Source organism: Crocuta crocuta, unplaced genomic scaffold (genome assembly GCF_008692635.1).
Source record: "Crocuta crocuta isolate KB4526 unplaced genomic scaffold, BGI_CrCroc_1.0 scaffold30, whole genome shotgun sequence".
Classification (NCBI taxonomy): domain Eukaryota; kingdom Metazoa; phylum Chordata; class Mammalia; order Carnivora; family Hyaenidae; genus Crocuta; species Crocuta crocuta.
Genome location: NW_027528345.1, coordinates 5,785,110 through 5,800,754, shown reverse-complemented (window position 1 = coordinate 5,800,754; position 15,645 = coordinate 5,785,110). Strand labels below are relative to the sequence as shown.

General features: G+C 39.1%; 1 protein-coding gene across 2 annotated transcripts in view; it reads left to right on the top strand.

Moving 5' to 3' along the window:
* The window catches only part of NELL2 (neural EGFL like 2), a 324,036-nt gene that overhangs the window by 38,596 nt on the left and 269,795 nt on the right, over positions 1-15,645 (top strand). The window lies entirely within an intron of this gene.

Here is a 15,645-nt window from a genome sequence, read left to right as displayed (position 1 = left end):
CGTCATCAGTGCTGGGATCCTTGAGTTTCTTCTTCACCCTCCTTCTGTCAGGAACATCTCAGGCTCCTGCTCTTGCCCCTATAGCCTGCTGTGGGCCGGAGGAGACCCTCCCTTCTCTTTACAGGCACTGCTTAGGAAGCAGACATTCTTAGGGTCCTAAGTGGGAAGGTGGAATGTGGTTTCACCAGAAGCCAGGCTGTAAAGGGCGGTCGGTGTCAGCACTTTTAAGCTTGGGTAACCAAGGCCTTGCATGCTGATCATTCCCAGTTCCTCAGGACAGTTCTGACTCACTCCACTAGTGCCGGGACAACTGATTGGAATTGACTGTGCTAATGACTGATGCCTGCTGTTCCCAAGGAAAGCCTTGTGCTGCCAGGTGCCTGCTGAGTCATACTTTATCCCTTATGTCACACTCTCCTGGCCCAGTTCATATGACTGGGCTTCTGCTTGGTTTCATCTTAGCTTTGCACTTCTCTGAGTAACACAGTGTCCCTGAAAAGGCTGATCACAGAACCATGATCTGTTCCTAACCACCTGTCTAGACTCCTTCCATTTTCCACCTCCCTGCCTCCCACACTCCTTATGCTCCAGCAATGTAAAACACTACTTGGTCCACAGATGTACCATGCTTCTGCATATCGCTATGCCTAATGCATACTGCTTCATCTGCCTTCATCTCCCAAGTTGAACCAAGTCTGAGTTCACCTTTATGTCTTTGACTATCATATATGAACTGTTGGCTCTCTTGTTCAGCATCTAGTCTACAGCTTCTTTAATTATCCCTTCTCTCTGTCTTATATTGGCTTCCAGATTTCTCCCTTGCCCATCAAGGTGCCAGGCATTTCTGAGTTCAGCCTGTTGGATCCATGATAATGGAATCTAGTGGATTCAAATCAGCCCAACATATTGTAGTAGGTTGAATCTTCTGAGAACCTAGCCATCATGTGTAATATTGCTTCTGTGAAAAAAACAGGTCACAGTCTTAAAAACTGAATGACCAATGATGTTTTGGAAATAGACACATTTATGAATTATAAACTGACCATACAAAAATGTGTATATGTGTGTATGTGTGCATATGTGTAACATGCTCACACATGCATACACACACATATTTATATACTGTATTTATATCTTCTGCATTTAGACACGTATTTTATGAAACAAGAGGGAAAGATGAATAAAAATGCTAAAAATAAGAAATTAGAAGAAAAACAAAATTAGAGTATATTTCTAGTGAATGAATATGAAGTTGTACAAATAAGGGAGAGGAGGTATGTAAATGAGGAAATATGTGATTGAATCACTGAATGGTGGTATTAAAATAGGAAATATACTGTTGATATTGGGCCTAATTTCTTAAATTAGAAATGGAAATATATCCTTCACACATCTGTGTGTAATTCGGATCTATCTAAATGTGGTATGAGGTAGAAAGACTCACTTTATCTTCCAAGTGCTAGTAAGAAAACAGTCTTATGGAAGTGGAATATGAACCAAGAGGAAGAAATATATGACCTGGAATAGCACTCACATAGGAAATTCTGCTCTAAAAGAAAACAGCTGTTTTAAACTACATTCAGGTGTTCTAGTTTCAGTAGAATTTGAAACCCTAACACTTTTTCCTAGCCTGGACTAATGAGATAGTGGACATGTTAATTAGTATGGGCCATGCCTCCCAGGACCTCTCCATAAACCTTTGTGCCGGATAAAGCGCGTTTTTGTGTGAAATGATCAGGCATTGCCTAGAGCGATGCAGTGAGCCCTCGGTTGTAAACCCTGCTTCAGTGGAGAATTAGGAGGGGAAGAGATTGACCCCTCCTTACACACTCCTTGTTTTACCTTCCAAACTTTGAAAAGGAAAATTAATTCAACTCTGCTCCACAAATATTTATTGTATTTCTCTCTGTCTTGGGCTATGATTGCTGGTAGCTATTGGGATAGGAGAAAGTGTGATGTACACATCTTGCTTGCCCTCAAGGAGATTAAAATTGATCTTTCTGAGGATGTAAGACTGGCATAGAAAGCAATTAGACAAGAAGCAGAGAAATATATAAGACAGCAAAAAGTACCACACTGAAAAATCATGAAAGTGCATAGTAAACCACCAGAGCTATGGGCTGTCATGAAAGGAGAAGAATTGTCACAATGTAATTCCAGGATTATTTTAATGCCTAGTTCTCCTCTGTCTTAAAGAGTATAAAATATAGTGAAGAAATGATCTGTAGACTATTGTGTAGACATTTTTTCCTGAAATTTTCTAAACATCTTACATGGCAAAAGAAAAAAAAAAACACAAGAACATTAATTTAGCAAGTGTTCTGAACATTCTTTGTAGGTCAGCACACAGCTATCCCCAAAGCTGATGTGGAGATGAGAGAAGACAAGTGCTTTTCTTTGACTCTGGGAGGTGTTTCTGGCCATTCGATTAAAAATTGTTTTCTCTGACATTCTAGAAATGTCTGACATTTCTAAGAACGTACTCAACCCACACTGTCAGCATCTGAGGGGAAAGTTTTGAACTTGCTATTCTTCCTTTTTCTAGGAACATGCTCATCTCAGAATGCTACAAAGGACTAAGTTCTTTTCATAAATCTAGGATCCCCATGCAGACTTGGTGCTTCATAATCCAAGGTGAAAGGAGACAGTCTTTGGTCTAAGTACAGAACAATATAAAACAGTATTTTAAATTTTTTTGTATCTTTCAAGTTTAGTTCATTGGGATTATCTTTTACTCCACCTTTTAAATCATAACTTTAAACTAGGTGGTGATGCAAAAGAATATTGGAAAGCAAAAGAAATCTATAACCTTTACTTAGTGACTTGAGCAGATAACAGTACCTTGTCATTAAAAAGCATAGAAGTAGGTGACAGAGTCATGACGAACAAGACAATTGGCCACACTTAGTGATTGTTTTCTGCATGGGCTGTGCCAACACGGAGAATCACAAAATCGATCCCTACCTTGGAAAGCATCACAGAATGAGGGAGGATAGGACATATCAGCAGTTAGTGAGGAAGGCAAATTAACAGGCAGAATTTGCCTCCTTCCTTTTCTGCTTGCATAGCATCTAGACTTAATCTCACTAAGCCTCTTATCACATTGTTTTGGTCTTCCCTTCTAGACATAAACATAACTAACTAAAGATATAAAACGAATACGGGAAACCAAATCTGTTATTTGTTGCTTCCAGGGGTTAGGAAACTATGGCCCTGTGGGCCCAATTTGAGACCTAGTTTTGTATGACCCCTTGAGCTAAGAATGGTTTTTAACATTTTTAAATTATTGTAAAAATATAATAAAAATACATTTAAAAGAACCTGCAAAAGACATGTATATGGCTTGCAAAGCCTAAAACAATTTGCTATCTGGCCTTATACAGAAAATTTTGCTGATCCTTGTTTTAAAGAATCACACCCAGTTCTGAATGAGTCATAGGAAACGTGGGGAGATGTATTACTTACGTATAGGCTAACCTCCTGTAACAACGACACCCAAAATGCCATGCTCAAACAAGAACATCTCAAAATGCTCAAAGACCTCTATTTCTCTGTCATGTAACAATCAGAGGTTCCAGGGATATTGGGTAGCTCTGCCATGTGAGACTGATTATTCAAGGCCCCTCATTGCCCTTGTCCTGATTGGAGAGCTTGGCTTACTACCTCAATATCCCTATTCCAGACTAAGGGAATGGAGAATGGAGGCCAGTGAGTTTCATTTGCAATAATAACACCTGGATTGTAGTGCAGATCACTTTAACTCATATCCTATTGACCAGAACTTGTCACCTGGCCACTTTAGTTGCAAAGAGAACTGGGGAATGTGGTTTCTAGCTGGATAGCCATGTACCCAGATAAAAGTGGCGTGTTTTATTACTAAAAAGGAGAGAATTATTGCTGTTGGAGGACAACTAGCATCTCTGCCACGGTAAGGTAGATGGTTCATAGTTTGGATTCTTCTTGATCTTCGTTTCTGAATGCTCAGCACATAGCAAGTGCTCAGTAATATATTTGTAGATTCAATTAAAGTGAAGAGGAAACTGAAGGCAATCCTTCACCCTGGAGTGGGCATTTAGAGGGAAATCCAAGCCTTGAAATGGGAGAGGCACGCTTGGTGGGATTAGATTTAAGGCTCCTAAAAATGGATAAATCAGTAGTGGCAATTATATAGGTTCTGGTAAGGTGAAATCCAGAGACTAGTTTAGTCAGTAAGTGAATATTCTGTACTTTATCCAGAGATAGTATCAGCATTTAGTGAATTTATTGTAGAGAAATTTATAGGGGTGGGGAAAACTCCAAAAAGGAGTAAGATGGGCAGGGTGTAAGGATGAGTATGAGCTGAGAGTGGTACCCAGTCTGGTAAATGGGGCAAGTCCAGTAGCCCCCACAATTCAAAGTCAGACAGGCATCGTTTGATGGATCTAGCATTCTGACACGCTTTAGCAGATTCATCCATTTCCAGAGGCACAGAGAGATAATTGGCAAGATTCTGACAGAGCATCAGAACTTGAGACTGGTGTGTAGGGCAGAGTTGAGAGTTCTAGGCTGAGAAGGTGAAGCAGCAGTTCAGCCTTGTAGATTGGGTCAATGTAATGGGGCTGGGAAATGATTAATTTTAGAGGCTGCCAAAATTCACAGAGCTCTCTTTTTTTTTTTTAATCCCTGAGAAAAATAACTTAATTCTTGAGCCCCACTTCTGATTTTCTGGGATCGTTATAACTAGCCCAGAAACTGAGCGGAGGCGGATTTGGGGGCTGAGGAGACAAGGGCATCATGGGTGGACATGGGGCCAGTGTCTGAAACTGTGGATTGAGAAACTGACTATTCAGTGCTCTTGTGTCCTTTGGTATGTTATGATGCTGTGTTCTTTGTTGCAGTGAAAATGATAATATCCCAAAAAAATCTAGCATAATTTTGATAGGGTGATTAATCATGATAACTGATATTTTGGTGTCTTGTTATTCTAAAATAATTTGATTATTATAATTAAAGAAGGATAAAAGCAGAACAAACTCCCAAAATTGATGTCTCAGGTCAAATTGGCCTATTAGGTGGAGGATGAAATTGTGCATTTCAGCATTTCAGCTCTGCATAATTGATGGGGGCACTGCATCCTATCTCTTTGGCTATTCAGCAAAGAGTCTTTTAGAATTTGCTTGTGCAGTCTGAGGTTGTAGAACATTTTATATAAATGTGTGAAACAATATGTTATAGATCCCTATTCCTTACTCTTGCCAATTAAGAGGTATCACTGAACTATTAAAGATATATAGTAGATTTCTCTCCTTTTAAAGTTTATTTCTTTTTAAGTTTATTTATTTTGAGAGAGACAGAGACAGCATGAGTGGGGGAGAGGCAGAGAGAAAAGGGAGAGAGAGAATCCCAAGCAGGCCCCACTCTGCCAGCACAGAGGCCAATGTGGTACTCTAACTCAGGAAACTACAAGATCATGACCTGAGCTGAAACCAAGAGTCAGGCGCTTAACTGACTGAGCCTCCAGGTACCCCTTCCATCTTTTTACACCAATAATTTGACTAAAGCCAAACCAAAACATTAGCATATATGTGGATAAGAAGATAGCCAGAGTTTTTGAAGGGACATAGGTATATTTTTTCTCTCTTATCCTTCTCAGGGGCTGAATGAATCTGACCAGACCTTAAAGAAATTAAAGAAATAACTGGTGATTCGGTTTTCAGTTAAAAAATTAGCATATGTACATTTCTATTTTGCACTTAGTTACTCTCTTAATAGATATGAATACTTTATGAAGAGTGATTATATATGCACTTAAGATATATATACTATAAATGGGATAATTTAAGGAAAAATGACCTAGTTCATGAATGTATACAGTTTAATGCTAAGATGAGTAAGTTGTTAATTTAAGCAATACTTAATACACCAATAAAGTTTCAGTATATGAAGGTACATTTGAACCTTTTGATGCACTGCTAAGGGTAAGACCAGTGAAAAAAGCCGTGAAAACTCGAGTTTTTTTCTTTTTTTAAAAAGACATTCATACATTTTATTTATTCAAGGTTTCAGTGGCTCTAGTCAAAGCAAAAGCATTTTTCATTAAGTATGATAGTCCATGAATTTAATTTTACTTATGTATTTAAGACATTTGCTTTGATATTAGCTGACAAATTGTGTGGATTCAGTTTGGGTTCAGTTGGATAATACATTTTGGATTGGTTTAAATAAAGATCTAGCAAATGACTGATTCTTAAGTCTGCTACATGTGTTCAAATGGTGTTATTGAGACTGCTATCTACTGATTAATGAGGCAGTATCAACACAGGAACACAGCCAGTCTCTTAAGGTTGTAGATGACATTGTCATCATCCCTCTTATTTACTTAACATTTCTGCCTATTTAATCTTAGTCTTGAGCAGTATTCCAGTGGGAAGTAGAGATCATAAAAAGGGATATTGTTTAGGTCATTTATCCTCTTAATTTTGCTGGTAGTGAAACAGCTGGTAACTTCACTGGTGACGGTCTAAGGAACTGCTTCATGCAAGCCAAAAGCATTAATCTGATTATATACTCAAGTGCCGATTTTAATTTTAATCTACAATGAAGATTATAACAGTGAACTAAACCAGAATACCCATAGTAGTTAATTACTACTGCTGTCTCTGAAGGAAAATGTACCTGGGAAGCCAAATTATTATCAGAAAGGTGCTTGTTAACCTGGACTCGAAACAGAATGGAGTAATCTAAGTAACTTGTATGATACATGTTATGTATAACATTTTAATAGTGTAGTTTTAAGCTAAAATTATAGACATTTTATTGTTTGTCACCTTCCTACATCCTGACAAAATTTTGTTGTACTTATTAATGAAAATTCCCACAGATGAGTCATAAATGATTTGGTTAAAGTAAATCATTTAGTTGCTAAATCCAGGAGTGGATCCTGCTATTTGTTTTTATTTCTTTGAATGGTGCTGAAGCTTATGTTTTAATTTCTGATTATATTCACGTATGTATGTTTTTATGTGGTTGGATACTCACAGCATTAAGCCAACAAATAATTTTGTAAATAATACGTGAAGATACATATGCTTCTTCTACATTGAATCAAATTATAATTGCTGTTGATTTGAAAGAAACTTTTGAGATTGTTTTGGGGCTTAGTGAGAATAAAATGTAGAAGAGGCAGTTGACGTTCCAAGAATATGCCCTGTGTTAACCTAGTAATGTAAAGGCATATAGATCTCTGAAGGGTGAAGATGGGCATCATTAGATGTGGATTTGCCCCATTAAAAAGTTGTGGGTATTCGGGGCGCCTGGGTGGCTTAGTCGGTTAAGCGTCCGACTTTCGCCCAGGTCATGATCTCGCGGTTCGTGGGTTCGAGCCCCGCGTCGGGCTCTGTGCTGACTGCCAGCTCAGAGCCTGGAGCCTGTTTCGGAGTCTGTGACTCCCTCTCTCTCTGACCCTCCCCTGCTCATGCTGTCTCTCTCTCTCTCCTAGAAATAAATAAAACATTAAAAAAAAAAAGTTGTTGGTATTCATAACATTTTGCCCAATAATTTATTAAGGAGAATTGTTTGAAAATTATCTTTTAAAAAAGCTTTTGGTTGGGCAGGTGGGGCCTGTGTGGCTCAGTCGGGTAAGTGTCCTGCTCTTGATTTCAGCCCAGGTCATGATCTCATGGTTGGTGAGATTGACCCCCATGTCAGCCCATTTGGGATTCTCTCTCTTCCTCCGTCTCTGCCCCTCCTGTATGTGCACTCTCTCTCAAAATAAATAAATAAACATTTGTTTAAAAAAGCTTTTGGTTTTGGTTAAAAGTTAGTACAGTTTATATCTCAGTGGTTTAGAGTTTCTAGCTGAGAGATTATATATAGTTTTGTAGATTGGTAAGGCCTAAATGAATCTGAAGATCAAGAAAAATGTATTTATCTTCAGAATGTATTTTTATAAAAGTTAACTTAATATGACAGTCTACTTACTCTCCAGAGTGTGCGTCACCATCATGTTAATAGGACACTATCTTGTGATAATAAGCGCATTGGCTTGGGCTGAGATCTGAATTTGGCAGGTTCGTTCATTTATCCTATCCTAATTGCTTTTGATAGTTCTGTTAGAGGAGGTCATGGAGACGAGATGACCTCTATTTGACCCTTGAGCTGGCCCCAGGCAATTAGAGGCCCCACACCTCCTCCCCTTCCTTGAAATGTACCCTCGGCCCTCTGCCCTCCATTCCCACAGTGGGAGTCATTTTCAGGGACACGGCCTTGAGAGAGCAGTGTTTTGTTGAGACCATCTGGATTGATATAAATTGAGTGAATCCAGTTAAGGCTTCTATGTAAATTGAAGATTTTTGCGGGCCAGTGTAGAGATCTATGCATCTTGTGGCTGCCCAGGGCAAGCCTCTAAATAAGTTCCTTGTTTTATTAAAACCGCCACCTCCCAATCTGGAATGGTGTGCCTCTTCTGTCTCTCCTTGCCCTCCATGTTCAGAGTGTGCTTCAGATATCCCTGGGGGAGCTCCTGAAGTTTTGAAACAACAAGTTTCTAATATAGTAAATTGATAGAAAATGAGCTTAATTTTGAGCCATGTATGGTGATGATGGCGAGTGTCTTGGCTTCTCTGTGCCTTCCTTTCCTCATTTGTAATTTCTATTACTGTGGAGCAATAATCCCATTTAGTCAAAGTTGCTCTGAGACTTAAAGGAGATTATTCATGTCTAAGGACTTTGCAAACTGCATGTATAATGTTAATCAAATAATAATGGCTTTAACGTTGTAACTATTACCTTGCCTTGAAAGTTTGCACTATAGAAGCATGGATATATTGAAGGGAGAATAAGAGCAATGGATGGGAACTATACTAATAGTTCTGACTTCATATATTTCTAACCTGAATTCAGAAGATAACAGCCTTTCATAGTCAGAGACGGAAAAAAAAAAGTAATTTGGTGAGTTTTGGCACATTCTAAGTCAACCATCTTATACTGGAGATTAGACTATTTTCATAATTGAATTTGCACATGGTATTTGTATTAGTCTGGTTATGTGAGGAGAAAATCAATTTAGGTGCTATACACTGGAGCTGGGATAGAGAACTGTCAGTGGCAGAGACTCATGCGACTCATGATGGCAGTAGTAGTAATGCAGTTTAAGTGCAAAAGGAGAAAATAATTCTTGCTGATTTCTTTGTTATTGGTAGATGGACAAATCCCTTCTCTTTTACTTTTACTAACAACATGCTAAAAATACTTAAAGAAGCTGCAGTGTGACTCTCTTTTTCAGTAAGTACCCATGTTTGCCATCACATATATCATTCCATTCATCTACAGTCTGTTTTTTTTAATGTTTGTTTATTTTGATAGAGAGAGAGTTGGGATAGGGACAGAAGAGAGAGAGAAAATCATGCTCAGTGTGGAGCCTGACTTGGGGTTCCATCTTATGAGCCTAAGATCATGACCTGAGTTGAAATCAAGAGTTGGACTCTCGGGGTGCTTGGATGGCTCAGTCAGTTAAGCATCTGACTTTGGCTTAGGTCATGATCTCACAGTTTGTGAGTTCGAGCCCCACATCAGGCTCTGTGCTGATGGCTCAGAGCCTGGAGCCTGCTTCAGATCCTGTGTTCCTCTCTCACTCTGCCCCTCACCCACTCATGCTCTGTCTCTCTCTCTCTCTCTCTTAAGAATAAATAAAACATTAAAAAAATAAAAAGAGTTGGTCTCTCAACCAACTGAGCCACCCAGGTTCCCTTACAGTCTATTTTTGAAATAAACCAGTCTCTCTCCTTTCTCCCCCTAACTGATGTTTATGGGGAATACATAGCACATGGTTGAAATCCCTATAAACGGTTACTACATCCACACAGGAACTCATCACTCCATTCTGGCAGTCCCACGACAAGAAATCAATATTTTGATGTAATTGCTTCAGAACCACTTCATTATTTATTAATAACTGCTTTAAAATGCTATGAGTTGTTTTTTTATAGTGGTATTTTTTGGGTTCTGTACACAATACAAATGGAAAACTTTGAAGCAGTGTTTTGTTTTAAACTCAAGCAGTTCTCCAGTTGAAAAGACTTACTCCAGCATGGGTGTGCTGATGAGTTTTTCTGAGGAGCTTCATTGTAGTGTTTAAAGGCCACTTTTATCAGCCTGTTTTTTTTTTTTTTTTTCTGAAGAGGCAATTCAAATGATCTCTGTCAGCCTTTCATTGAAAAGAAATTCAGTTTACATTGATTTTTGTCCATAGATGAATGATCACTCATCATTTTGTAGAAATAGAGAGTAGTAGGCAGGATTTTATCTTAAGAATAATTTGATTGACAAAAACATTTATGTCAATTTCAAAATGTGGAAACTGATCATTTATGGTGGAGTTGGGGATACTTAGAATGAAAGTCAGCTCAGAAATCACCGCAAAGGTATCATGGCTGTTGGTAGTTTTAGAGGATTCCATAGTCTCACTGCTTGGAAGAATAATAATGATAAGTATCATAATCCTAATGGCCAACACATGGTGTTTACTACATGCCAGGCAGAGCTAATAATCTGCAGAGCTGGCATTGAAACCTTATTCTTCGGGGCTCTGAGTCCGTTCGGAGAGCCACCACACTTTATTTCTCTGTTTGGTTCCTTAGCAGGAGGCCTTGTTGAGAAGTTGCTTCACACATACCTGCAGTGATTATTAATTCTAAAATTAACTGTCACATGATGGTTTCTTTGACTTGATTTTCTGGTGAAGATTTGAATGGGGTCTATAGTAATAAGTGTGGGAACTCAGAAGTCTCTCTGAACATTGTATAATCCTTGAGATGAAAACGAAAGGCAGGATTGTTAATTTTACAAATTGAGAAACAGAAATGCAAATGAGGAAAGTGACCTTTCTTAAAATCACTACTAAGCTTGTCACTTAAAGAACTAAAAATGTTAGATCATTACTTTTTTCTGGATTATTTTCTATGTTGGTGCTCTCTTATTTGCATTCATACTTGTGAGTGGCAGTTACGCATGGATAAAGAATGCCATGTTCAGGAGGCAGTGCGATTTAGTGGAGAGAACACTGGACCAGAAACTGTCATCCCCATTATGCCTTTGGCACACCAGGTGCCTGTGGGTGAATCACAGTATTGTTCCTTGGCTTGTTTTACTCATTGAAAAAGGAAGTAGTAATGGTTGTCCCTGTCAAGCTTCCAGGGCTTTGTGAGAACAAAATGTAATATGGATTAAAGGATAAAATATATCATTATATATTTTTGAAGGATTAATGTTGTATAGCAGCAGATGTGCAACATTATATATGTGTATATATTTACATATATGTATCTATGTTACATATAACAACATATTACATATGTTGTTACTACTATGTGACAGATTTAGGTTTTTAATATTTTTATTTTTTTTATTTTGAGAGAGAGAGTGAGTGGAGGCGGGGCAGAGAGAGAGGGAGGTAGAGAGAGAATCCCAAACAGGCTCTGAACCGTCAACACAGAGCTGGATGCAGGGCTCTATCTCATGAGATCATGACCTGAGCCAAAATCAAGAGTAGGACGCTTAACTGCCTGAACCGCTGAAGCGCCCCCAGATTTAGTTTTTTTTATGGTCCATCCTTAGTCCTCTCATTCTTGTGCTTCCTGTGATTTACTCAGGCACACATTATTTTAGATAATTAAAGAATTATAATTCTGATGACTTCTAAATCTATATTGCCAGCCTTGACGTCTCTCATGAGATCAAGTTCTATAGTGCCCACCTCCTACTGGACACTTCCACACACATGTTCCGACCATTTCTAAAACTGAAATCCCATCTAGGTACCTCATTCTCCTGCTGCATTTCCTTTCATCTGGTCTCTCAAGCTAGAAACTTTAGATTCACTTAGCATTAGTTTTCTTTCTTTCTTTTGCCTTTTGCATGTGTTTTATTACTGACCCAATTCCTTAGACTCTATTTTCCAAAACTCCTTTGAATTCTTCCTCTTTTATTGATTCTGATGTTTTTCACAGAGTTCAAGCCCTCATCAAGTCCTTCCTAGACTCAAGCCTGATAAATATATGAAAAGCATGTTCTTAAGGGCAGCAATAGATTTAAATAATATTAGGGTGAGGTCAGGGTTGATGAGAGATGGCGTTGTGTCAACAGCTGAAAATTATGATGCAATCATGATTTATATACTTGTTTAAGTTCTCCCTGTCACTTAGAATCTTAATCAAGAATCTTAAAAATCTTTACCCGTGTCTTGGGCCCCTGGGCTGGGGGTGCCAGGTCAGTAGACCATCCTGAGGCTGTAGTAAGTCAGGCCAGGTTCTCTCCCTCCCACTGCCTTCCATACTGCCCCTCTCCATAACACAGATGGGAAGTTCATGCAAGCCCATTTTAAAGTCTGTGTAATGAACTTGGTTACTCTAGATGGAAGGAAAAAAAACCCAGTAGTATTTCTCGTGTCACTGTAGCATGAGCTGAATGCGGTTTCTGCTGGCCATCTTTGTGTTGGAGGGCCCCTCCTTCCAGAAAGTCATTCTGCCCTCATAGAGGAAACAAAATAGGAAGGTAATGGGCTGGGAGGGGAGGCTGGACAGGATGATTTGGTTTGGGAAAGGTAGTGGAGGGATGTCAATATGTGATGTTTAAAATATGTGAAATCTAACAGAAAAGTCAATGATCATCTGTGTTGTAGAGTTTAAGAGTTCTCCCTACTTTCAACTTTTTTTCTTTCTTCAGATGGCTTTCTACATGACCACCAGAGAAAAATTTCCAAAATATAGACTGAACAATTAAAAAAATGTTTCCTTCACCTGTAGATTCCTTCACCATGTTTTCAACCATGGTGTCTTACATTTTTTATTAATGGTACTCAAATGTAATCCATTCCTTTTAGATCGTTCTCTTCCTCTTAAGGTCAGTCTTTACATATCATTTCATCTGAAAGCAAAACAAAGAAAACCCTCACAAAGAAGACAACCTCTCAACTCTCCCCACAAATCTGACTCCAAAAGCAGTAGAGGATAATATAGAGCCTAGTGAAGGTTTTCTCTGCATACCAAATGACAAAATTTCCTAAAAACCGTCATTAAGCATCTATTTTTTTTTAAAAGAGTTTCACCTTGTAAGGCAGCTGTGGTGCGTTTCCAAACTCCTTCGCTGTCACTGGATGAGCTCAAGCTCTCTGCACCGCATCTTTGGATCTCTCTGGGTTTTATCTTCCTTTCTGTATTCAGTGTAGTCCTTTCTCTGCTTCTCTCATTTGCATCCCCATCTATCATCCTACTAGGCAAGACAAAGGATGCTGCTGCAGCTCTACCTGCCTTAAAGAGGGGGAAGCATAATAAACATTTATAATTTAATTTTAATTTGCTTTTATCTATCAAATTAAGATGAAGTGATGAAGTTTGGGAATGATTTACTCGTATATAGATTAGAGTGGATTAAAAGTTAACACTAGATGAATATTTCTCATAGAATTACATTTTGTGTGCCTCCTTGAGGAAGTGGAAAGTTTTGGAGCTGGGAGGAATTGTACGGAATCCTCTCCACAGCCAGTCTCATCCTTGATTGAGCTTGGGGAGCAACTATTATGTTGACCCTGGCAGAAATTGCAGATTATTGTTCTGCTTTTGAATTGTGAATATTGGATGGGACTGAGGAAGTTTCTTTTTTGAAGCAAGACATTTCTTTTTCCTAAAACTTTGAACAAAAGTCCTAGGTCTGACTTCATTGCCCTGGGTTAGGTACTCATTCTAAATCAACTACCGTGGACAGGGTTTGGTGATGCTCTGGTTGGTGCAGATGAAGTCATGTGCAGATGAAGAGTGGGGAAGGGTCATTTTTCAGGGGTAAATAAGAGGGTGTTTTTGTTTTGTTTGTTTTTATTGGTATTTATTTACTTTTTTACCAAGAGAGTAAATTGATGATGGTGACAGAAAAAACAGGTGTCTACTACCTTGGCGCACAGGGTCCTGCATGGCCACATGTGGGTTGCTTATTATCTCTACATACAAATCTTCTCACTATTCTGCAACATAGACAAGCTCCAGCTTTCCTATCCAGGCCCATCCTACAATGGCTGCTGTTCCCGGTTTCAACCATGTCATACCCTTTTATACCTTTCTGCTGTTTCCCCAAGCTCTTCCTATGCCTGGAATGCTTTCCCTTCTCTTTCCTACCTGGGGAACTCTGGATCAAATGCCATCTTTTTTATGACATTTCCCCCTCCACATGATGCTGGCTACTTTTACGTCTGTGATCCATCTACGCTTGGTACCTACCTGTATGACAGCATTTCTTTCATTGTATTGGAATTATTTGTCCCTTCCTCTACTTTGTGGGTATCTTGAGGGCTTCTCCGTGCTGTCCATTCCCAGTGATGGACACAGATCAGGTAGTTACATTTTTATTCCATAAATTTGTGGGACTAGGGAGGTGTGGGATTTTAGATTAAACCTGCAATCTCTTATAATCTTTTTCACTGAGGTTGTGGTTCTCAACGAGATTTCTGCTACACTGCTGCCAGGGAAATGCGTGGGAAAGTTTTGCGTTGTCACAGTGACTGGGGGCTGGGTGCCACTGGCATTCCCTGGGCCAGGACCAGGGGTGTTAAATGTTCGGCAAAGCATGGGACCATTTTGCACAAGGAAAGATTGTTCTTTCTAAATGCCAGTAGTTTTTCCATTGAGAACTACTTACTGAGTAGTTCCCTAGACTAACTGGTCCACAGTAAGTAAGTCTAGTTACTTAGTCTACCTATTCTAAAGCATAGAAACCAGGAGGATGATTTGAGAACAACAGAACGGTATTTCTGGCTCCCATCAACCCTTTGCACACACTATGAATAGGAGAGCCTTATGCTCAGTTAGCAGATGGCTTGAATAATGGTTTTTTCCTACCCACTAAATCCATTTCTATCTGTTTGGCCCCCATAGCCTCTGGGTCCCACTCCCTGGGTCTTGGAGTACAAGACTAAATCAGGTAGAAGTGTAGGGTAAAAGTTTCTGCTCTCCCACACATACTTTTCTTGGCGAGGCTTTCTCTAAGTCTGGAGAGGAGGGTATCGGAATTAAGTTCTACGTATTTCTTTCAACAGCATGGTAAGACAGTTTGATCTTAATGTTTCATCTACTGCACAGAAGGCTGAGAGTGACTAATTTCAATGATCTTTTAAAAATCTATTTATAGCATGCCTTCTGGCTAAAGATATCAATGTGGAAGGTGGCACATAGATTTAAATCCAGTTTTCTGTCATGAGGTGTCAGAAAAGCTAAATGGCTCTATCATGGTCTTTTAGGTCCTATTCTAGGAAGTACATCTTTTTGCTCACTGTTGATACTGATGTGGCTGAGGTATCCAGAACACAGGATGTGTGTAAGGAGAAAACTTGGGAGTGCACTTCTTCAAACAGGATTCTTTGATTCTTTGCCTCAAAGATAACATTTTTGAAAAAGAATTCCTGAAGCACAAGTCCAGTAATTGGTTTACTGTCCTGTGTTATATGTAGCAAAAAGTCTTTTTTTTAAAAAAAAAAAACAAAAACTATTTATTTATTTATTTACAGAGAGAGAGAGGGAGGGAGGGAGGGATTGAGAGAGAGAGTTAGAGTTAGTTAGTTAGTTGGGAAGGGACAGAGAGAGAAGGAGACAGAGAATCCCAAGCAGGCTCTGACAGCACAGAACT